The 25,160-nt window shown below is 38.3% G+C and overlaps 1 protein-coding gene across 3 annotated transcripts in view; it reads left to right on the top strand.

Moving 5' to 3' along the window:
- The first annotated feature begins 3,889 nt into the window (after positions 1 to 3,889).
- LOC129778186 (Krueppel homolog 1) overlaps positions 3,890 to 25,160 on the top strand; it is a 70,229-nt gene continuing 48,958 nt past the window's right edge. Inside the window, exons 1-2 of one of the 3 annotated variants that reach the window (XM_055784930.1) lie at positions 3,890 to 4,690; positions 18,951 to 19,006. The gene's annotated coding sequence lies outside the window, so the exon portion shown is untranslated. The remainder of the gene's footprint in view (positions 4,691 to 18,950; positions 19,007 to 25,160) is intronic. The other 2 variants (XM_055784932.1, XM_055784931.1) reach the window with 2 other exon arrangements.

The raw sequence follows: 25,160 nt of genomic DNA on the forward strand, positions 1-25,160 counted from the left end.
GTCCAACCGCTGAATTCTTCATTGATTGATTACCCTTTGACCCCTTACAATTTCCTTTTATTATAAGTTGTCTAGTACTTCTACAAAAATTCGTCCTTATAATATAAAATTATTTTTAGACACAATTCTCGTTTAAGATGGCATCAAATGGACTAACTACGCTTAGCTAATTGTAGAACATATGGGAATTTTCCGGATTTTTCGATTTTTCTCTCCGCTTTATTGATCTACGGGAAGAGACGAATACAACGAAATATAGATGACTCAAATTGAACCATTCCTTCCTCAGGTTTTGCGCTTACCAACAGATTTTGCCTTACATTTTTATTTATATAGATATAAGATATGGAAATGCGTTATTTCGCCTGAAAATCCGTTTCCACTTACGAACAAAGATCAATTTCGATAGCGCAAATATCGAATGGACTAACAACGCTTATTATGATGTAATTTTCGAACATGTGGGAATTCAATTTTCCGAATTTTCCGACCTTCCTCCAGAGTTTTCCGAAAATTTTATGGTTTTTCTCTCCACTATATTGTTCTACGGGAAGAGACGACTACAACGAAATAAAGAAGGCTAAAATCGGACCATCCCTTCTTCGGGGTTTCCGCTTACCAACAGATTTTGCCTTACATTTTTATTTATATAGATATAAGATATGGAAATGCGTTATTTCGCCTGAAAATCCATTTCCACTTACGAACAAAGAACAATTTCGATAGCGCAATCACCGAATGGAGTAACAACGCTTATTATGATGTAATTTTCGAACATGTGGTAATTTAATTTTCCGAATTTTCCGACCTTCCTTCAGAGTTTTCAAAAAAAATTCCGGTTTTTCTCTCCACTATATTGATCTACGTTAAGAAACGAATACAACAAAATAAAGAAGGCTTAAATCGGACCATCCCTTCTTCGGGGTTTCCGCTTACCAACAGATTTTGCCTTACATTTTTATTTATAGATAAAGGTTTTTTATCCTTTTTTAATTTTTTTTTCTTTTTAGTGCGACACAAACTTGTTATCGATGACAATTTTTGTATATTTCATGACCAGCTTGGGGCTTATCTATTTTAGTTTGAATTAAACCATAATTTTATAAAAAATACTAGCTGAATTTGCCAGGCTGAAATCACCCAGGCATTATTTTTTTAAACCCCTATTTCCGGTAATTTTCCGGTTGAAAAAACTCTAATTTTAATGTCTGCGACACTAGTAAATGAAGTACGATTCGGTTTTATCGTGTAAATGAACATTTAGCATGAGGTTCAATATGAAAAATCACCACCCCCCTTTGGGTGATTTTCCGATTTTAAAAAAACTCAAACTTTGACCGCTTTGCACCATTCTCCCGCTCTCCGATTGAGGTGATATCAGGTAGAGTGTTTTTTTCGAGGTGGTGAACATTTTTTATGGAGTAACTTTTTGAAATTCGAGATGACTTTTTGCATTACAGCAATGAAATCGTCTTAAAAATGCAGATTTTAAAAACTTGTATTTTTGATTCCAATGAAAGTGTGTATTCCATTTGGGTTGGAGGAAATATGAGTTTTTCACAGCAATTGGGAATTTTTTGACTCAAGCGTAACTTTTGAAAAGGGCGTATCGATTTGAGTAAGAGAAATCTTTGATAATTTATATCTCAAAAACTATGAGTCATACCGAAATAATGTCTTAAGAAGAGTTATAGAGTATTGATGGTTGAATATGAAAAAAATGTACACTGAGAAAAAAAATAGTACTCTTTTTTTTATTTGCAAAATAAAAATTCAATTTGCAATATCCAAAATAGATATTTTTTTATTTTTATTTAAATTTTTTCATACAAAATAGAAGTCATGTAGAAAATTGAAAAAATGGGCCCAAGATGGTAAAACTATTTTTGACGAACTTTGTGGAACATCGAATTTTTAGGAATTTTCGAAATTTCGAGTTTTTGTATGTTAGCAGTAATTTTTAATAACAAATTATGAATCCTGATGTCATTTAAAACAAAAAATGTTATTATCAATCTCCTTCTAAATGTTGCCATTCTCGAGATAATTTGAAAAAATATTTTTAAATTTATTGTTTTTTTAATAGTAAATAGGCCCTTTAAATATGTTTGTCGTGTTATATCATCATGTTCATGAGATTAAACTTTGTGGAACAAGTTCGTTAAAAATAGTTTTACCATCTTGGGCCCATTTTTTAAATTTTCTGCATGACTTCTATTTTGTATGAAAAAATGAAAAAAAAAATTAAAAAATATGTATTTTGGATATTGCAAATTGAATTTTTATTTTTTAAATAAAAAAAAGAGTACTATTTTTTTTGCTCAGTGTACTTTTTTTTCATATTCAACCATCAATACTCTATAACTCTTCCTAAGACACTATTTCGGTACGACTCATAGTTTTTGAGATATAAATTATCAAAGATTTCTCTTACTCAAATCGATACGCCCTTTTCAAAAGTTACGCTTGAGTCAAAAAATTCCCAATTGTTGTGGAAAACTCATATTTCCTCTAACCCAAACGGAACACACGCCTTCATTCGAATCAAAAATACTCATGTTTTGTCATTTGTCGATTTCATTTGGAGTTGCTCATTAGCACCCTTTTGTGGATGTACCCTAGGGTGGCAATGGATGTATGGGAAAAATTTCATCATCGAATTTCAAAAACCGACCATGTACATTTTGTTAATTGGCCCATAAAAATGATCTGTGTAAAGTTTCAGTTCGATTTTTTTCCATACCTCCATCCATACCAGTCCCAAAAGGTCGATTTTCGGCCAAAATTTTTTTCTCGAGATGACACCTCGACGTTTTATGCATTTTTAATTTATTTGCCATCGAAAAAGAAAATTCGATTTTCCAAAGTTCGAGGATTTTCGAGGATCAAAAAATCAAAACTTTGGGCGCTTCGAGGCACCCCTAAATCATGTCCAATTGAGCTGGAACTTTGCAAAGGTCATTTTTTGGGCCAATAAACAAAATAATCAATAGACAAAAAAAAATAAACTAATGGATATGTTGAAGCTGAAAACAGTTTGAAATTAGACACAGATGCATTTCACACTTTTGACTTATGACCATCTTCTACGTGCGCTGTTAGAAAAACCCTGATTCTGGATCAGAGAACATTGTTTGGCATTTAATAACACCGTCCAAATTTTCCCATTAAACAGTCGTCAAACGCATGCAAAGGGGAACCGATTCCTCAATGAACTCGACGCTGCCTCGGCGCTCCGACGAACCGTTTCTCCCCCAATCCGAGCTTTTTTTCGGGTTTGCCTCGCACAGCGATAAACGTGTTAGTGCTCTCGGCTTGATTACCATCCTCTTGCCGCTCGTCCCTCGCTCCACACACGCACACACCCTCTCCGAACAACAACACGAGTGTCGAGCAGCGTGTGACGTCACAATAGAGACTTCCGTACGAATTGCCACTGCGAGCGTTGGTTGAAACGTTGTGCCGTACCTCCACGTGCCCTAGAAAATTTCTTGCCTCGCGTGTGTTGTGTTCGGAACACCGAAGCGCGCGTCCACCCCTTTGGACCACCACCCATTGCCACCGTTGCACCCTCTGGTTTTCCACCACTGATGATCGCTCTTACAGGGCTGATACTTTTATTTTGTGGACGTTTTTGTGTACGGCGCGCGGAGTGTATGTTAACCCCGTGGTCGTAGTCGCTATCGTTCGTCTTCGAAGTCTTTTTCGGTTTCGTGGTGTGTGAGCATGTTACGTCCAACTGAAGGTCCCCCGCCGCCGCCCCATGACAGCTGCTACCCATTCTCCAGCCTGCCCACCGCCGCAGTGATCTTTTGGGTCCCTGAGTGCAAGCAAACATCGGGCTGCCGAGAGCTGCTGTGTGAAAGGGCATGGCAGTGAGTGGCTGCTGGCGGTGTGTTGGGCTGTGCGGATTCGGTTGCGCGGAAATTTATCATTTTCTGTACACAAGCCCTGCCGAGTCCCGAGTATACGGTTTATAGTTTTGGATGGAAGTCAGTCGCAGCAGCAGCCGCATCTGCGAGGAGCACTTTTTGATGAAAGTTTGGTAGCACAAGTTTGGAGTTGCAATTGCAGGTTCAGTTGGTGCAGTGCAAGGATTCGAGAAAGTTTATCTCTGCGAGAAGATCCGTTGGGTCCGAAAGGCTTTTCAGTAGAATCTGGAACTGAAGTGGAGGAGATTTTAATTGGTTGTAGAAGATTAAATAGGAACGAAATCAAGTTTGGAACACAAATCAATAATAGGATATCGGTTCGTGAAGGCTGCACTACGCAGTCAGTTTGACGAGAGGCCGAGTGCGTGCACGAAAAAAAAGTGATTTTTGGTACCAGAGCGAGAGAGAGAGGGCGGATTGGCACGACGGGACCCGGCCAACTCGGCAATCTAAAATTTATAAGAAAAGCCTAGGTCAATAATTAATATAGTGATGTGTTTTTCTGACACATGAGGAAACCGCTTAGTTGGGTGATTTATTTGCTTGCCTGTCGTCATAAAGGCAAGTGTAAGGTATAGTTAGTGTTCGAGTGTGTCTGTGTGTGCGCGACTGTTTCCGTTGATATTTTGTAAATTGATTCCCACAAGATAAGGTGAAACCAGTCGCGAGTGAGTGGGGGAAACATTGAAAATAACTTTTCGCAAACATCTATTGCTGACTGGCTGAAAGTGAGTGTGTTACTCACATTCAAATCGAGGGTAAGTGTTCGTAGTTAGCTTGCTGAAATTTGTCACTCGCATTTAAAATAGTATGTCAATGCTAAACGCGCTGCGAAAAAAACCCAATGTAGTTCAAGAACAAGAACGCCATTTTTTGACCTTCGCAAAAATTTCGTGCTCGAAAAAGTGCTTCCATTTTTATTCTGTTACTGCCGCCGACAGTGACGATGAGGAAGGAAAAAAAAAGGGGGGGGGGGTTGGAGGTTACCTCTCGGTTAACCTTGAATATCGTTTGACCAAGAAGAAGAGAGCAAGGCCTGCCAGGAAGAAGAGCAAATCGATATTTGCGGCAACACACGCACACAAAATGTCGGAGGGAAATTAGAGTGCGCCGTAGCAGCGCCATCTAGGGACATGATAGGGTCCCACCAGGAATGAGGTAGCGATTTCTTAATTTTTATTCTTTGGATAAACTCATCTCATATCTACGTACCAATGTTTTTTGTAGCAGATTTTTGCAATACAATTTATAGCTCAAATAATTTGACGTTTTTTTTCTGAAAAATATGTCTTCAATTATACCTATGTATCAAGAGCGAATATTAATGAGGAATACTGATTTTTCTTTCAAGCAACAGGTTAACAGATCGACTCATTAGATGTTAAATGTTGATGTCTCTCTTGATCGAAATTGTAGATTGTTATTTTTTTTAATACTTTGGTATACGTACATCTAAAGTATGGTAATATTTTCAGTGATATTCCTTGTTCACTTTCTCTTAGGCAGGCTTAAAGTGTAGACTTATTTTGTGAATCACACATTTGAATCATATCGATTGGCTCATGTCATTGATTTTTTTTCGAATGTTTTGGGGAAATGATTCATGGCTTTTAATCCAAGATAATGCATCAGCTCACGCTTGTGTGTGATTCTTTCGCCAAAACCAATTATGTAACCATGCCTGAGCTTCCATATTCGCCAGACATGGCTCTGTAATATAATAAATGACAATCAAAGCGCATCGCTGAAAGAGATGAGAAAGACACTCCCAAAGATCGAGGTTGAGAAGTGTTTCGATGCGCTGGTTCAAGTGCATAATATCTTATTGAAATAAAAATGTATTCAAAATTCAAATTTTCAAAAATTCACACATGATGTTTAGAAACGAGATGTATATAAAGCAGGAAATCGGGAAATATGTTTTCGTGAAACTGAACATGGGAATTTGTTTTTTTCTCAGAAACCAGAAGCAAAATTTTTTTTTAGAAATAGTTTAATAGGAAATCTCAAATTTCTCTCGGTTGTGTCCTAACGGATTTTGAGACTTCTGGCAACATTAAATACACATTGTTTAGTTCTAGTTCCGGAAACAAATAAGAATATAGATAGAACATTATATTTTGAAGAAATACAAGCGATGAAGAATGCGGTTTTCAACATACCTTCTGAAAATATATATCCTATGTCCTCCCCCAAGATAGAAATAGCACGATGAAACCAGATCGAATTCCCCTTTCAATGAATTCAGTTCTAGATAAATATATTTTTCGAGAATTACTAGTACTAACTAGTACTAGTACTAGGTACTAAATCTTGGTTTACATCAAACATCCACAACAACTACATAAAAATTAACTATCATATCTGAGAAAGATGAAGTAAGGCACCCATCAGAACCATAAACAGAAAAACTTTTGGCAAGTTGTATACGAATTTGATTCACAGACAACTTAGTCTATCTCTAGTTACAAAATTCCTAGCAGAAAAGATTACATTAGTAGAAGCTATCAACTCCAATAGATTATTGAGATGAATGATTCGTCCATGAAAGAAAACAAAAATTTATCAATCTCAAATATTTCTTGATTCATAGAAACAATTTTGTATGAACTCTTTCACAAACAACAGAAAATAAGTTGTTCTAAACTATTCTTTTCTAATCACAATCTGTAAAACTTCGCTTCTTTTTAGTTAATTTTAACACAGACCGTTTCGGAGCTACCGGAAAACACCGTACACAAAGGATAGTATGTTGAATACGAAGCATTCCCGGGTGAACCAAATCAGGACCGAATCGAGAATGTCAGTAGACCGACAGTGCGTAGAAACAGGCAATCAAAGGCTGACTTATTGAACATTCAAACTACAAATTCAACATGGTTTTTAATATCACTACGGTTGTCATTATTATTCTAATTTTCGGAAATTCGTTAACAATGGGTTCTGATCCAGATTGAACTTCATCCTGAAAGAAGAGATTCCGCTATTTATTTCCGCTCTTCCCTCATAAATCGATTTTTCCTTCGGAATGTTTCCTACCTGCCGGCACAAATCTTTTGTTTTACTGCCCATAAAAGTGCATCCTTGCAGTTGCGCAATGCAACTTTCTGGTGAAACAGGTGGAGCCAAGCTTGTAGGATTTCACCAAGTGCACTTTCGGAATATTGTGAGAAAGTTCTCTAATCCCTCTTGGGATGTACCGTCATTTTTAATGAATTTATAAATATACACTGCGTTTCATAACTATAGAACCACTCCATTTTTCTGAGTTTTCAGAGATATGTAAGAAGTCGGTTGAATTGATGTATATAGTGTAGGATATAATAACTATTTTCATCTATAAGACTGACCATTTGAACTTTATTGTTGTGTCCAAGCACGTAATACAAAAAACAATAATAAAATTCCAGTGTTTCAAAACTATAGAACCAGATGAAAGAACTCTCACTTCTTTACAAAATTAACGTAAATTTGACATGAGTTACAATAAGTTTCTAATTGTTAGGTCATCTTTAGTTCTCGATCAGTTCAAATAACCAATTCGGGGTGGTTTCGACCAAGCTGTGCCATGTTGTAGTGTGTATCTCTTCAAATCACTCATACTGCTTGTATGCTGCATATACTATTCGCACGATCACTCCTCATAAGTTCTGGATAGGGTTTTGATCTGGTAAACAAGCTGACCAGTCCAGAATCTGAAGTCCCTATTCATTAAACCATGCCATGACCCTCCGGATTGTATGAATTGATGCCAAATTACAAATATCGGGAAGAAATGAAAAATTGATTTCTTTCGCGAAAAATCGTAACTGGTGTACTCACAGACTGTGCGCGTCTCTGTAATATTGCTATTGTGTGTTTTTAGGCGTTATTAGTATTTATTCGAAGAAAAAGATATAATTGAATGAAAAAACTCCAGAAAATATTTTTCTTTTAACTTCATCCAGTTTTAATAGCCTTTTAATTCAGCCACCTCATTCATCATCGGTCTGTCAGACCTATGCGCGAGTATAGGAAGGTTAATCATCGAAGTTGAAGGGGAAATTACTAGGGATGAAACGTAGTTCGGCTGGATACTGGATACCGGATATTCGGCTCTTTATTTGCGAATACGAACTGGGAGATATTGCTTGTGTACATGAAGCTAATAAAAGACTACATTTTAGGGAGTAGCAAACACACATATTTACATAAAAATAGTTATCTATGATCAAATTTTCCATATAGACTGAATATGCCTTAATAGAGTATCAAGTTTTCAGCAAGGAATATTAATCCTTATTTTCTGTCGAAGATTTTCTATTACAATTTACTATGAGTTCAAATTAGCAATGAACATCAATTAATTATTTCCATTCAAGATTAAAAAACATGGAACTGTCTTCGGGATTGATAATCTAAGAGAGAACACTTACTTCGTCACAAATCAAATTAAACTAAAATAAAATCTGATACGCGAGGCTTACGACTTCTTTTGTGACAGTTTCAACAAAGTGGCAAATGCAAATGATAGTCATCGTCGCGTTCAGGAAAAAAAAATCCCATTGCTAACGAAATCGACTGTTATGCGAAAACATTTCGTTTGGCCGTCATTAAACTCTAAGCAGTACCCCCATTGGCAAGGTTTGCTAGGGTTTACCTTTCAGCTCCTTACAGTAGTATTTACAAAGAAAAGCAGTGCTCTGAAGCTAGCCTAGCAAAGCGTAATCGGTTGGTTAAAAAATTTATAATAAAAGTAATAGTGTTAATGGATTAATTTTTTGAGTTAAAATTAATTTAATTTTGAAAAAAAATTATTTATCTTGTGCTAATGAAAAATTATATATTTTTTTCTGAAATCCGGTATCTGGACGGATATGTTGGATACCGGATAGTTACCGGATATCCGTTTCATCACTAAAAATCACTCATTCAAACAACAATATCTCAGTATTAAAAGGTCCTACAGTAATGTTATAGGAATCAAATGGAAGCTGATTTATAAAGCTAATTGGATTTGCGATTGAATTAGTTGGCAAAATCTAAACACATACGCATACACACATCAAGATGAAAATGTATTCGTAATTTTCTTCAAAACTTGAGAGTTTAAGTTTTAAAGGGTTTTCATTTTCATGGGTTCATTCTATGTACAAAAATTGGTATTTTATTTGTATAGGAAAACTGGCTCTTACTTTTCGGGCAACCCAATACTATCATTTTCCCTGTTGTTATCGTCCTCTGGACTCTAAAAGAGTCGTCAACCAACAGTTGCACACATCGCAAGAATGACCATTTATGAAAAATCGTTTCTCGACTCTCGGTCAAAACCGTCAACAAAGCTAGGAGCTCGTTGCATCAGAACAGAGCCGATGCGCACGAGGGCAAATACGAATGGCAATTAAAAGTATCGAAGGTGTGCTATTCACATGTACCGGAATTGAACAAGTTCTAAGTTTCGCGCAACGAAAACACAGCAACACATACAAAGCTAAACACAGGTGGCTAGAAGCGACCAATAATCATTTGCACTCTTCTCTTTTTTCGCCTGCTTTGCCATGGCTCGGATGGTTGTGTTAATTGCAATACCAGATGCACTTCAAGTGAAATATTCGCTAGCGTGCACAGCTCGAGGGTAAACATAAAACACAAAACGAGCCAAATATGTGACCTTTGTTGTTTCGGGCACAGGAAGATTCTGAGAATTCTGCTCAGAGGAGATGCAGTACTTATACGCTAGCGACAGCTTACTTACTATGCAAGGGTGGAGTTTACATCGCAAATATTCTCTTTCGGCTATCCCCCTTCGTTGTTTCTATTCTAGAGGCTGTATAAGTTGCCCGTTTTGCAGCTCTGTTCGGGAAAGCACACACATGGTTAGAACAAATGTATGGGGAAATGGGAATGCCAATTTTCATCAATTTAAACCATATACAGGCTTTGGGATTGTAAATATAATATTTATAATAGTTATTAACGTTAACTTTATTTCATAAAAACGTGACCTGTTTTCTGATTTGGCACCCTTAATGTAAGACGCAGTCCTACGTCAACAAAAAATCAATTATGGGCAATTAGAAGTCGTATATAATAATGAAGAAAAGGTTACAATCACCAAATATTCTATCACACACATGCGTTGAGGTGAATGAAGATTGGATGATATATTCATAATCATTGGAAAATGGAAAAGCTTATCTCCAATTAGCAATTTATCGCGTCTTGAATGAACATCTTAACCTATGAAATATCTGGCTTTGTTATACACAAATTGACTGTTAAACAACTTGACCGATGAATTTTGTGGATGTGGATTCTTCACAGCCAATACTTTGTCGTCGTCTAAACAATAGAGCATTAGCTATGGACGGTCCCCACTTTTGCGCACTGCCCACAAATACAAACGCACCGTCACATTGCCAAAAATGTTTCTCCCTGAACCCCGACTGTGTCAGCTCGGGGAGCGAATCTTGAGCGGCGTGTAATATTATGTTGTATTATACACATTATTTTCATCATCCGTTCGGCGCTTCTATCTCTGGCCCGAGTGTTTATGGCTGCCTCGTGCCTGGCCTATGCCAAATCGCTGCGGCGCCGCTTCTTGCCGTGACCTATCTCTCTGCGGAAAAATGAGAGCAAAGTCCGTTTCATCTCCTGCCGAGTGCTGCTGCTGCATCTCGATGCTTGGATGCTGTTTTTGCGAATTTCCGATCGAGGCCTATCTCAATGGTGTTTGTGTCAACGGCAACGAATTTGGCTTTTTTTTTTCAACTTTGATTCAATTCCATGATTTCATTATGATTGCAGTTTGTAAACGGTGCATGCATTGAAATCCCCTCGGCTGTGTGGAGTTGACGTTGTTGTTAGAATGCAAAAAAAGTGCATTAATGCGTTTGCGTTGCAACTGGCGGGTTTGACTCCTCCTCCTCCGAGAAAACGGTATGCACACGAGGCCCCGAGACTGAAGCGTCGCGGCGTTACGAATGTGTCATGCCAGGCTTCGTGGGGTGGGGTTATACTGCACGTTGTATCTAATGCTTTCTATGGGGACGCATGTGAACTGGAAGTTTCCGAGGGAATCACGAGCTCAGCCTTTGCGATGAGCTCATTCCGGCTGGCGCTTTCAAACTATTGGTTGTGGGATGGGCTATGAAATTGATAGGAGAATTATACTGTGTCATTCTGTTATCGATTATTTTGAGTATCAAATCATAGTTTTTAAAGTTTCCTGCACTGATGTCGTATTTTCATGGCTGTTCATTAATCATTCCCAATTGATAAGCGACCGTTGAGATATTGAAAATACAAACCACTAATAATTGTGTAATATATGAGCGGCGTGCAGTCCAGATTATTGCCCCGATGGTTCCATTTTTTGGAGGCTGCAGACCGGTGCAATAAAATAAAACTACTTTCATTTTTTCCCGTTGAGCAAATGTGCGTCACATTGGGATGGTTGCTACCGAAATATTACCGTAGTGCAAGGGTCTCTACGAGTGAATGTCGTCGAGCTGTAATGCCATACCGGTAAAATCCAGGTAATGTGCAAAAAGCACAATCTCCGACAGTCCTTTTCTGTGGGGCAATTTTCGCGCGATAGTATGAATTTTGAAAGGTGTTTCAAGGTTTCGAGAGTAACGGAGTTGGTGTTATCACATTACCCCCCATGGAAGTGTTATGTGTGATGAGGGGAGAATTTTATTTAAAACCCATTAACGAGAGATGATTACATGATCGCTGTTCAACATTATACGCAGTTTTTGGTATTTTCATATTCCATCTTTTGAAAACCTGCTTCACATTGCATTTGAAAACGATCTGTTAAGCTGCCTCAACTCTAAAGTTTTCGAGGTTCATCGGAAGGAAAGCAAAAGTACTGCTAGAAAAAAAAACAAACCAAGACACGAGTAAAATCATACACACCGTTCGCATGGTCACTGCCCAAAAATAGCGAGCACAAGACTAGTGGCGAAAACGATCAACGTCAGAGAGCATCAAACGCCAACGGATGAAAAAAAATGAAATGATAAAAAAATTGGGCAGCACACAATTAATAATGTTGTGTGTGGTTGTGGTATACGCAGAGAAGGAAGCAGTAAATATTTTTGTTTGCCTTTTTCTTGTGCATTTGCCTCGTGTGATCCCCTCCCCCTCTCCATTCTCACCCCTTTTTCCCACCCCGTTCCATGTGTGTTCAATTCCACACGGCGTATTCCTGTTTGCGTTTGGTTTGCGCTTTGCTGATTTGCTAAGTTTGAAGGTTACCCAAAGTCAGCGTGTTTGAGATAGGCTTTCTTATGGCGAATCGGGAAGGCGGATTTTTTTTCTCTCACTCATCGCGGTCGGCACGTTTTGCTGTTGTGATGGTCATGTCTTGTGCCGGTTGTATTTCGAGACAAAGAGGGGGAAAATGTTACAAAAATGAAGTGAAGTAACACTTTCGGCAGAAAATAATAAGTGAATTCGAGAGGTTCCAATTCGCAGCATTGGGTTTCATGATCTCACATTTTCTAGGTGGTGATGTTGTATCCGTATAAGGTGATAAAACGATTTATTCACAAAGAATGCTGCAATCTTCCCTACAAGATTGATCAAAATGAGCTTATTGAGCTATTGTATTTTCTACAGATAAACAGAGACAGATAAATGCACATGAGGAAAGCACTGTTAAACTCGGAATCTCTAGTGATCTGATCAGGTGGTTTGAATCATACCTTACAAATCGCAGACTATGTGTTAAAATTGGTCGAAATCGTCAGAATATTTTTCCAACAAATTCGGCGTTCCACAACTCAATTTTCTCAATTAGGCCCACTCCTTTTCTCAATTTTTATGAATGAATTATCGGAATCATTACCGCCATGATGCCGTCTTTTCTACGCAGACGATGTCAAGATATACATAATAGTAAACAGTATTGAAGATTGCCTTCTCTTGCAACAATGGATTGATACTTTTGAAGAATGGTGCTCCTAAAACTTATTAACTATTAACAGTTCGAAATGCAATGTAATATCGTTTCATCGGAAATTGAATCCGATTACCTACGACTATAACATCTCCGGCCAACCTCTTGTACGCGTTAATCATGTACGTGACCTGGGAGTTATCCTCGATTCAGGACTCAAGTTCATTACGATGGAATCATCACAAAAGCCAATAGACAATTAGGTTTCATTTTTAAAATAGCCAATGAATTCCGCGATCCTCATTGCCTTCGATCACTCTATTGTGCACTTGTACGCTCGATTCTAGATTCAAATTCTATCGTGTGGTGCCCATATCATAGCACCTGGATAAATAGATTCGAGTCAACACAAAGAAAGTTCGTGAGATATGCTCTACGCAACCTTCCTTGACGAGATCCCGTGAATTTACCACCGTATGAACATCGATGCAGGCTGCTTGGACTTGATACACTGGAACGTAGGAGATTTGTCGCTCAAGCTGTATTTGTTGCAAAAATTTTGTTGGGTGAAACCGATGCAGCGGAAATATTGTCGCAACTTAACGTTCACGCACCTGAGAGAGTTCTAAGGCGAAGAGACTTCCTACTACTTGATGCACGTAATGCAGGTTATGGAAGTTTATGAGCATTTCGACTTCAATACTTCAACGGCAATATTTCAGCGCAGACTGTTGAGCAGAAGATATTAACTCTACCGGTAACATGATTTTGTGAAAAACGTTTCAAGCCAACATTGACTTAGTTCTAAGAATTTTTATTTTGTTTATATTTTGATTTTATTTTTTGATCACTTGAGGTGCAATATGCTTTTATGCATGTTCTAATTCAACTTAACCGTTTATTGTAAATTTATTGTTATGTATATTATTTCAAACACGAAAAGATATGAGGTTTTTATGCCCTCATGAGTACGTTAACTCGAAAGGGTTTTTCCTCATCATGATACATTTCATTAGGGCGTCAAGCTAGATGGAAATAAATAAATAAATAAATGAATAAATAAATAATATTGCGTGTCTAAATGAAAAATGTCAACAGAGAAAAACATTTCTCCGGACAGGGATGGAACATGGTGGGGTGTCCACCCAGAAGACATGATAGCTTCATACAAAACATACAAAATCAATCGTGGAGAATTTGGTTCTGCTTTTACTTTGCTTTTAATATATACATTAGGGTGCCAATGAAAATGGTCTCTCTCTAATTTCAAAAAGTTACATCATAAAAAATGTTCACAGCCGCGAAAAAACACCCTGTAGCGGACCGGGTTTACAAAGACAACCCGGAACCTACGGCCAGCTCGAAGAAGGCCAAGAAGTTAGCTTTCCCACCCGACCTTTCTCAAGCGATTGGCTTAAGCGCCACCTCTTCCGAGGACCAATCACCGCGTTCGTTGCCCAGCTAGAGGCCTGACACGCAGGCCTAATTTGTGTCCTTTTATAAGGATCGGGGGACGATCGAGCTGTATGAATTCCAGTCAGCGAAGGCTGACAGAAGACACTGGCAGGAAGCTCCAAGAAAATCGCCAAACACCTGAGAATTACTCTGAAAACGACGGAAAACCTCTACAGGGTTTTCTCATCACAGGCAACGTTTTCCAAACAAATCACCAGACTGACCATTTGGGAACCAAAGACTGACAACCAAAAACACTCCAAACATTAAATTCGTAACACGGATAACGTAAAAACCTTAATGAAAATAAACTGAATAATTACAGGATCACATGTATTGACGATTTTCACTCCTAACGAACATTATATTGGCGGGCTACGGTTTACATTGATACATTTTATTGTTACATTTACTTTTGCCTAAATCTAAAGGAACATCACATGTGTACATGGACAAAACAGGATACCTGGGGAGTGCGGTGAGGACACAAGTTTCCTCACCCACTCCTTGTAGTTTTCTGGATGCGGATTTCCGCCGGTTGGTTCTGTCCAGCGGTTACTTCGAAGGTGCGATGGTGACGGCGCAGCCTTTTCTTCGACGTGTTTGCTTGTCGGGTCTCGCCAAGAGGAATTTTTCTATTTTGGCAAAGTTTGCAAATTACCGTAATTATATTTAGCCAATAAGTCTCACATCATAATAACTACCTGTCGCTTTATTTCTCGCTCTAATAAATAAGCGGTTCTTTAGGATGCTAGGAACAATGCTCACACTGAAAACCATTCAAATTATAATCACAAAGCACCACGTTATATAGAAAACTTACAAATAGCGATCGCGAACAAAACACACAATGGTTCCGCGATGTCGAACAGTTCTTGGCAAAAGGGTGAAGAACGTTGTAGTCCTCAGATAAACCGCAGGGTATCTCGCGATTCAGAGCTCAGGCTCAGCCGAAGACAATTTCCCCAAAGAACCCCCTTGTGTGCATCTTGCTCCAACTAACCGTCCTTGAATAGGACCTTCTCATTCCCCTCCCCAAACTCAAGGCCACGAAAGTAAGCGCAGCGCGAACAGACACTCATTGGTCGAACAACTTTGGCGATTGAGCTTTCGCCCTGCTCGAGGGAGGTGGGATGGGAAATCTAAGCTCTATCTTTTAGTTTACTTTCGTTTGTGACTTAGTGGAGGTACACTGTAAATGTTTCATTGTGAGTTTTTGAATATTTCAAAATCTGTTTGAATATTTGCTATTTGAATAATTACTAACCTAATCCTAACCAATAAATAAATAAATAATTAAATAAATAACTATTTATATATATATATATATATATATATATATATATATATATATATATATATATATATATATATATATATATAAATAAATAATCCAAAAATATCACATGATAAAAACAGTAGTGGCAACTGTTACAATCCTATGCCAAATATTAGCTCAATCGGACTTAACCCTTTCGTTACGAGCGTCGTCTTTAGACGACATGACATTCATACTGCTCTTCGATCACACCAGCGCGATGTGCATACTTTTCGGCGCAGTGCTCCGTACAGGGGTAGCACTTCGGCGGAGCACACTGCCGTAGTGAAAGGGTTAACAAAGAGTGGCGCAAAGCGGTCAAAGTTTGAGTTTTTTGAAAATCAAAAAATCATCCAAGGGGGAAGGAAATCGGGGTTTTTGAAAGATTTTTTGATGCCAAATGTCTTAAAATTGCATGAAACGACGAGATCTAGTGTCATTACGAAATTATTTTTTTTAAATCGACACTCTGGGACTTATTTTTTTTGGAATACGAAACGAAACGTATAGTTTTGGTTACCAATAATTTTTCTTTCGGAACTTGTTGTGAAATGTTGATTTGCACGATAATATACCCTTTGTAAACTATTAGCTCATTCGAACTTCATTTATTAGTGTTACAGACGTAGAATTTGAGTTTTTTTTTTGAAAAACGAAAGATCACCTAAAATCGGGGTTTCCAAAACAATTACCGAAAATCGGGGTTTCCAAAAAAAATTGTTGGTGCCAAATGTCTTAAATTTGCATTACTCGTCGAGATTTACGAAATTTCCGAGATAACGGAAAAAAATTGTCAACAAAATTTTTTTTGCGGTCGTTTTTCCGTGATTCTTGAACCATCAGTGAAAAACATTTATGAAGAATTGATATTATTATATTTTGAAGCGAAAATTTTAGGAATTAACGATGATCGAAGATGATCTCAAATGTCTCGAGTTTCGTCCTTCATAGAAAGATCGAAGTCAACGGAAGATCTGCAAAAGTTCGGAAAGCTAACATTATTGACTGCTGAAGGTTTTATTTCTTGAGAAATGTAATGAGAGTACAGATCCATGGATCTCGACCGTTGGTTCAACTCGAGAAGCTTCTTACAATTCTCAATTACTAATGGGTTCATGATTTCGCTTCGGATTAAGAAGCGATAGGACAGTTCCCAAAACCGAACCTGCAATGGTAAAACACCTGCCAAGACTTCAAGGCTCATGTTGTGTGTTGATTGCATGCACCCTAAGGCTAAACGCAAGCAACGATACTGTATCCTCTCCAGTTTAATGATGTGGGTTTTAGCAGCCGAAAGGAAACAAAACGAACCATATTCCATGACTGACAGTATTGTAGTTTTGTACAGCCGTATTAGGTCTTCTGGTTGAGCATCCCACCATGTTCCAGTAACTGTCCGGAGAAAATTTGTTCTCTGTTGACATTTTTTATTCAGATACGCAATATGTTTTCCCCATGTACATTTAGCATCAAACCAAACTCCAAGATATTTGAAGCTTGTGGATTGAACGATGGTTTTGTTGAACAATTGAAGCAGAAGTTCGGGAGGTTGGTGCTTCATAGAAAATACAACCATTTCTGTTTTCTCAGTTGAGAATTCAATACCTAGCTTCACAGCCCATGTAGATAAATTATTTAAGGAAATTTGCAGCGGTCTTTGCAAATCAATAATTCTAGTACCTGATATGGATACAACACTATCAGCTGCCAGTTAGGACATTGATTGGCACCCTAATATACATGATACAGCGCGTGCAAATGTTTTTGAAATCAAAATGACGGGAGATCAGTGGTCACCACATAGGGCAACAATCGTGACTACTAATGCAGTCTAGCGGAAGTATTCTGTGAATGTAACTAAAGAAAACAAATATTTCGACTACACTACCCGCTCGATTTTAGCAACAAGCATTTTTGACACCGTGTCATACAGGAATTTGATCATAATCATATTCTTCCCAAATTAACTGATGACTGGAAGGGAGTGATTCACTAATCCCAAGCGCTACTTGGTGTGTTTTATTTTCGCTGTTCAAGATTAATCTCGAAGATCAACTACGAGGTGCTACCCAATTCATTGTGAAGAAATAATATTTTTTTTTTAAATCAATGCATGGGACATTTGAGGATGTTCTGTCTATTTTTCTAAAAATAACCAACCGTCTATTTTGACCATGTCAAACAAAGTGGCAAATGCCAAATAACCCATAAATGAATAATGATGCATATATTTTTGGCTTCGATAAAGCATTTGTATAAATAAACTGGAAAGTTTCCATAATGATATGTGTGCCTACTTGAGAAAACAAGTTATGCAAATGAAGAAAAACGAAGTCAAAGCTGAACCTGCGAATCAATTTTCACTCCACCGTTTGAGTTCAACCGTCCAAACGCCGGACCCCAGATATGGACGGACAGCAGGCCTACCTAATGCTTTTTTATGTTGACCATTCTTCGCCTGCATTCGGTGGCGGCCTTTCTGCGTAAAGCATACCAAATTTGTTATTGTTGTTGTTGATGTTGATGTTGGGTTTGCTGCTTCGCTTCAGTGCCTATGGTTTATGTGGCTGTGTTCGTGTCGGTGATTTGCTGAGTTTTTTTTGAATGGTATTCTTTTCCTCAATCAAATTGATTTGAGTTAAGATTGGTCAGTTCGCGAACTCAGCGGTTAAGCCACTTGACTCGCATGCGTTGAAACTATTTCGAGCCGTTTGAGTACACCATCCAAATGGGGAAGATCGGTGGGAAGGTATATGGAGTGGTCGAGGTTTTTTATACCTCCTTCTTCTCCTCATTACTGCGAAAGGAGAAATTTGGCATCAACTCGCAGGTATGTGCGCTTGTTTTTCGGCTGGTCATGGTTTGGGAACTATCCGGGCCATTGACATGATGGAGCCGGTTACAACTGTGGAAAATTACGCGAAAACATCGGAACGCGGGGTCGTTGACCGGGTGTGGTTGGTGCTGCTTCTGTTGCCGAAAAGCGATAGTTCCAAATTTTGAGCACGTTAATTTGGTGTGTGCGAATTGCGCATACATTAACCGGAACGTTGAACTCTCGGGTGCTTTTTCGAACGTTGTGCTCCGGCTGAAATCGTAACCGGACGGAGAAATGATTGGAGGTGTTAATTAATTCAAGTTTGTTATTTTGGCGAATGTTATTCAACGTTGTGTGGCGAGTCTTGTTTTGTTCGATCAAGTTCATCGCTATTCAATTCGAGTTAAGTTGTTTGGTTTGTCGCTCGAGAATTATTTCGCCACTAGAACATTCTTGGAATTGCGTTTCATCATTGACATCATTGCTATAATCTAACTTGATGGTTTGTTCCTAATTCTCACTTTGGTCGTTTTTTTCCAGATTGGAAATTTCTGTCCTCTTCGAAGTATGTTTCCTCAATAGGATTTAATACAGTGGTGAGTGTTCAGATGTTAAAATATATATCTACCGTACTAATACCGTTATCGGTATAGAAAATCGGAATCATTTTATTTACAACAAGGAACAAGGTTTTTTTCAATTACCATTCTTAACTAAACAGTAGTAAATAATACATAATAGGAAGTGAAAAAAGCAAACAATAAACACAACAGCGCACGCATTCCATCTTCCAGCCACGAGCCATGGCCCACCGAGACTTCACTTGACGAGGTCGGAACTCTTGTCTCCCCCAAAAAACATTATTCGCTAACTCTATCCAACCGAGCATAGGCTGAATAGGCTGGAAAGGAGAAGAAAACAACAAAAAAAAGAACCAATATCTACGCAGCATGTAATACAATCTTCACATCGACAGCAGCAGTAGCTACCATCCAATGTTCCAAGCCCCAAAGTACCAACGAGTACCCATATCTCTTCGCCCGACCAAAAATAATGGAAACGAGTGAACCACGACCACGGCGGCGAGCGCAGCACAAAGATCCACAGAAAACGAGGAAGAGGGGGAAACGGGGAGAGACTCGTAAACCGGTGGGTGGTGGGTGTTAATGATGAATGCACACATGCCAGCCGCCAACAACAGCCAACAACCCAGCCAGAGCCAGTCACCGTCGTCGTCGGTAAGAAGAGTGAGAATTTTTCGTTCGCACGTGGCGGTACGGCACAACATTTCGAACGCAACGGGTAACCACTTCCTCGCCTCCTGCTTGCGCTGTTGTTCTTGCCTCTTCCACCCATCGCAACGCTTCCCACTAGATACTGCCACTCGGATGCCGGCTAGAATTACAAACACAGTTTGAAGTGTGCTTGTGTGTGTCTGTCTGTTCGCTTGGTATGGGTGAATGAGTGTTCACGAAGCGGAGGATGACTTCGTGCAATTGGATCGGCTAGCCAGCCGAAAGGGCAACGAAGAAAATACGATGTTTTGGAGCACGAGTGGAAATCTTGCCTAGGGAAAATTTAATGTTTTGCTGAATTGAAACGATCAGCATAGTTATGTTACTTTTATGTCACCTGAAAGATTTTAAGAACTTTAACAGATTGTACAACTAGTCATCTAGAGATGATAACTAGACAAATTAGACACATTTTTACCATCAATGTTTCGGCTTTTGACGTGGGACTACGTCTAACCGGAATATATGGGGGGGGGGGGGGAGGGGTGTTAAAATAAACTGACCAGACGTCCGCGTTACGCGGGACAGTCCCGCATTTCAATAAAATGTCCCGCGTAAGATTACGTCCCGCGAAATGTCCCGCATTTGGTAAAAGAAACGAAAATGTCCCGCGATATCAATATTTCAATACTACAATTTGATCATGTTGATTTTCTTAAGGCAGTACTCTAGTCTAGAAATTTGAAAAAAATCATATTTTTTTCCCTTCATATTTCTGTAGTTTAGACATTCAAGAATATACCCTAGAAAGGACTTATCGAAAATCCCATTATTTACCGAGTTAGAGCCATCCTAGTGATGCGGTATCTAATCTGGTACGGCCATAACAATGAACTTCAAATGCGTTTTTCTCGAAAATGTTTTTTTTTTAAACTGGCGTACACGATATCTCATCTCAAGTTCTACTTTACCGATTCATGTCGAATTTATATGAATACAATCTGTTTGCATCTCTCTATCGCATGGGCCTCAAAAAAAAATATTTTTGAGAGTTACTATTTTTAGAAAATCGGGAAATGTGAGACAAAAAGTTTTAAACAGCATTTTGTTTTTAAAACGGCCGCCATTTTGTCAAAAAATATGTTTTGTCCGAGATTCATGCGATAGCAGTTTCATGTTTTAGATAACCAGAAGGGCTGGAATCGTGTATGCCATGGCACAATTTTTTTTTGAACAATTTCACTTCATCAGCTTGGAACTATTCTAGTCTATATAAATAAAAATGTAAGGCAAAATCTGTTGGTAAGCGGAAAACCCGAAGAACGGATGGTCCGATTTTAGCCTTATTTATTTTGTTGTATTCGTCTCTTCCCGTAGATCAATATAGTCGAGAGAAAAATCGGAAAATTTTCGTAAAATCCTGAAGGAAGGTTGGAAAATTCGGAAAATTGGATTCCCACATGTTCGAAAATTACATCATAATAAGCGTTGTTAGTCCATTCGATATTTGCGAATTGATCTTTGTTCGTAAGTGGAAATGGATTTTCAGGCGAAATAACGCATTTCCATATCTTATATCTATAAATAAAAATGGAAGGCCAAATGTGTTGGTAACCGCAAAACCCGAGGAAGGAATAGTTCAATTTGAGTTATCTATATTTCGTTGTATTCGTCTCTTCCCGTAGATCAATATAGCTGAGAGAAAAATCGGAAATTTCGGAAAATCGAATTTCCATATGTTCTACAATTAGCTAAGCGTTGTTAGTCCATTTGATATTGGCGCTATCTGAATTGATTTTTGTTCGAAAGTGGAAAAGGATTTTCAGACGGAATAACGCATTCCTATATCTTCTATCTATATTAACAAAAATTGAAGGACAAATGTGTTGGTGTGCCCTAAACCCGAGGAAGAAATGGTCCGATTTGAGCTGTCTTTATTTTGTAATATTCTCATGTTTGATGTATTCCATGCAACGGAGAAACATGTTATTTCTAAATGCTTGAAGAATCTTGAACGAGAATTGTGTCTGAAAATAATTTTATATTATAAGGACGAATTTTTGTAATCATAAAGGGTCAAACGGTAATCAATCAATGAAGAGTTCAGTGATTGGACTCACTAACGTTCACTTAGTAAGAAAACGTGGATGTTTGAAAGTATTCAAATCAAAAAATCTATTTTGGGCGGGACGAAGTTCGTCGGGTCAGCAAGTTATTAATATTTTTTCTCCGTTCAATTTTTGTTTTTTTTTGTTAAATTATAGATGAACAAATAATGATATAATGGATCGTAAAAATAGTCTGTGTTTTATTTTCACTGAGCTCGAAAAAACGCCCGAAATTCGTGCCTCTACACTAGAAGACCCCCTTAAATGGATGAACCTAAAAAAAACTTTTATTTGGCAGGCTGTTCAAGAGCGCTTCCAATGCATCCAAAAATTAATACGTTGGGCTTCATCGCACCGACAGTGAGCTTTTTGTTTCGAGAGTGCCAACTAGAAGCGACAGCAACAAAATTGGAAAATGATTTTTATGAAAGTCCACTATTGATCCGTAGGGACCAACGTGAGTCAGACGAAAATATCATTTTGGTCCCCTACCTCGGCCAGGGCTTAAAAAACTACAGAAAAACTAGTGTACACTCGACAGGAAGAGGCTGGGTTGTTTGATGAAATATCGCAAATGAAGCGATGGGCGGTTTTACGGAAGTTGGCCGGAACGTCAACCATGGCCGATGAAAAGATGTTTATCGGCGTGTTCTTTTACATTTTCGGGGCTTTGGTGGTCGTCTCTCTTTCCATTTTGGCCATTCGCCCAAAAATTTTCTATCGGTTGCAGCTGGGGGATGTTGGGAAGGTTGGCGGTCTTCACGACGATGTTTATCTCTAGCCGATCCATCCTCCAGTGATCTTTTGGCATAATGGACTGATCCCAGGTTCGGCCATAAAAATCCATTTTGGCCAGATATTCCTTCACCGTTTGGCCGGTTGCTTCGATCTCCCGACTTAAGGAGCGGTATTGTTGTAAATACCAGATAGGCTATATCTGGCGGACACAAAGTGCCTCAGGATGTCCAACTTCTTCGCTGTGGGGTGAAACTTGCAGCACGGAAATATCATCAAGTTGCTAGGCAGTGCTGCTGCTGCGAATCAATAGCCTTGAATCATTTTTGTTGTAGGATTAATGAACGTAAGATTTAAGGAAAATTTGTTCCATTAAATTATCTTTCATCGCCATCCGAAATCAGTCCATTTTTTTAATGCATACGTTAACACTAAAATCGATGAAAAATTGATTGGTATTTTCGAGCATTCCATTCGGTAATTTGAAGAAAATTGTAGAATTAGAATCGTGCTTGCCAGGCGTAGATGTTCTGACTGAGCGAGTGATTTTCAGACGTAAACAAAATCTAAACCACCGAAAAATCACAACTGAGTGCCGATACTTAGAAGGAACTGCAAAAACATGTGTTAAGAGGTTCATTTTATTTTATGAAAAAGAAAACAAAAACAGTAATAACATTTATGGCTTTGATGCTGTTTTGAATTGATTTACAGTATAACAGAACAGAACAGAAATTTAAAAACAAAAAAAAAAAATCAAAAACATTAATAATTAAAAGAAAACAAATGTTAAAGTCTAAATTGTTTCACAAATAAATGAGACTCGCTAAACTATGGTTTATGTTCACATAACGTATATACATAACGTTTTGTTTTTTGTGTCCCGCGTTAGACCACTGACCATCTGGTCACTTTAGGGTAAAATGAAAACCTAAACACAGAACATACGTTTTTCGAATGCTTATAACTCGAACATTTCTTAACAGATCGGGAAAATGTTTGCATCAATTCATAGGAAATATTTCTACGCATCTATCACAATTATTAAAATGTAGTTTTTCCTGAGATAAGTAATTGAATAACTGTAATGTGTCAAGCGCTATTTGAGTTGCCGGATTTGCGGGTTCCCCAATACAGATATCAAAACCAAGGTACCTGGGGAAATTGACATTGCAAATTAGAGCTCCGTTCAGCTCATACAAGTGAACTGAACATTTGGAACAGCTCTCCAGCTCAGTTTTTTTTTATCCAAAATATATATTTTTATTAAGGCTCATATGGCGTCAGCCTAACGGGAGTTCCCATATCTCCAACTTATCCAACTTCATTTTGTAATGAGGTGTAATATCATCACGCATTTACGCAACAGCATCATCAGCTATGTAGACAGTGTGGTCGTGTATAACAGCCTTGCATTCCAGCCGGTCTTGGTTCGATTCCCGCTGGGGTCGTTCGGACCTTTTTTTGGATGCCATTCCAAAAAAGATGAAAAAAGAATGAGATATATGCTTACATACATACGAACATTTTAACACTAGAAAGACCAAAACTTAGTATATACCTTTATTGCCCAAAGGCAGTCAAAATGACTGCTTTGTGAAAGAATATCAGATGTGTAAAGAAATTTATTTAAAATTAATTTTCAATATTTTTTATATCATTTACAGTTACATAACAAATTATTAGTGAATATCTATATACAGGGTGGGCCATTTAAAGTGGAAGCATCTGGCAACCCCATAACTTTTGACAGAGATGTCAGATTAACAAATGTCATACCGCGTTGGAAGCGTCATTTCAGTACAATTTTAACCATGGAACAATACACACCTAAACAACGAGCTGAAATTGTTCAGCAGTACATTCAAAATAACTTCTCAATTGTGTTAACTAAACGTGCGTGGAAAAATAAAAATAAAGTTAAAACATCGCTGGGAGACAACACTATACGTCGATTATATGCCAAATTTATATCGTCTGGTAGTGTTGGTAATGCCAGTCATCTGTCCAGACAACGACCAAGACGTTTCATCGAGAATATTGATGCCATTCGAGCCAGTGTTGCAGAGACTCCATCGACATCAGGTCGCCATCGTTCGCAAGAGTTAGGCATCGCTCGAACCACTCTCCGACGCATAATTCGTGTTAATTTGAAAATGTTTCCGTATAAAATTCAAATGGCTCAACAACTTAACCCATCTGACTTACCACGTCGACTTGATTTTGCGAAATGGACCATCGAAATGGCCAAAAATGAACGTGGCTTTTGGCAAAAAATCATAATGTCTGATGAGGCGCATTTCAACTTGAATGGAGTAGTGAATAAACAAAATTGTCGGTTTTATGCTACTGAAAACCCTCAATTCATCGAAACGCAACCTCTTTACGACCAAAAAGTTACTGTGTGGTGTGGCATTTATGCCGATAAAGTCATCGGCCCGTACTTCTTTGAAAACGAAAATGGAGCAACGGTAACCGTGAATGGGGAGCGTTATCGGACAATGATAACCGATTTTTGATTGCCATTTGTTCGTGAAAATGAATTGGACAATTACTGGTTCCAACAGGACGGCGCTACATGTCATACAGCGGCTGCCACGACCAAATTATTGCGCGAAATGTTCCCCGGAAGATTAATATCGAAAAACGGCGATTATGACTGGCCACCGAGA

Source organism: Toxorhynchites rutilus, chromosome 3 (assembly GCF_029784135.1).
Source record: "Toxorhynchites rutilus septentrionalis strain SRP chromosome 3, ASM2978413v1, whole genome shotgun sequence".
Lineage (NCBI taxonomy): Eukaryota > Metazoa > Arthropoda > Insecta > Diptera > Culicidae > Toxorhynchites > Toxorhynchites rutilus.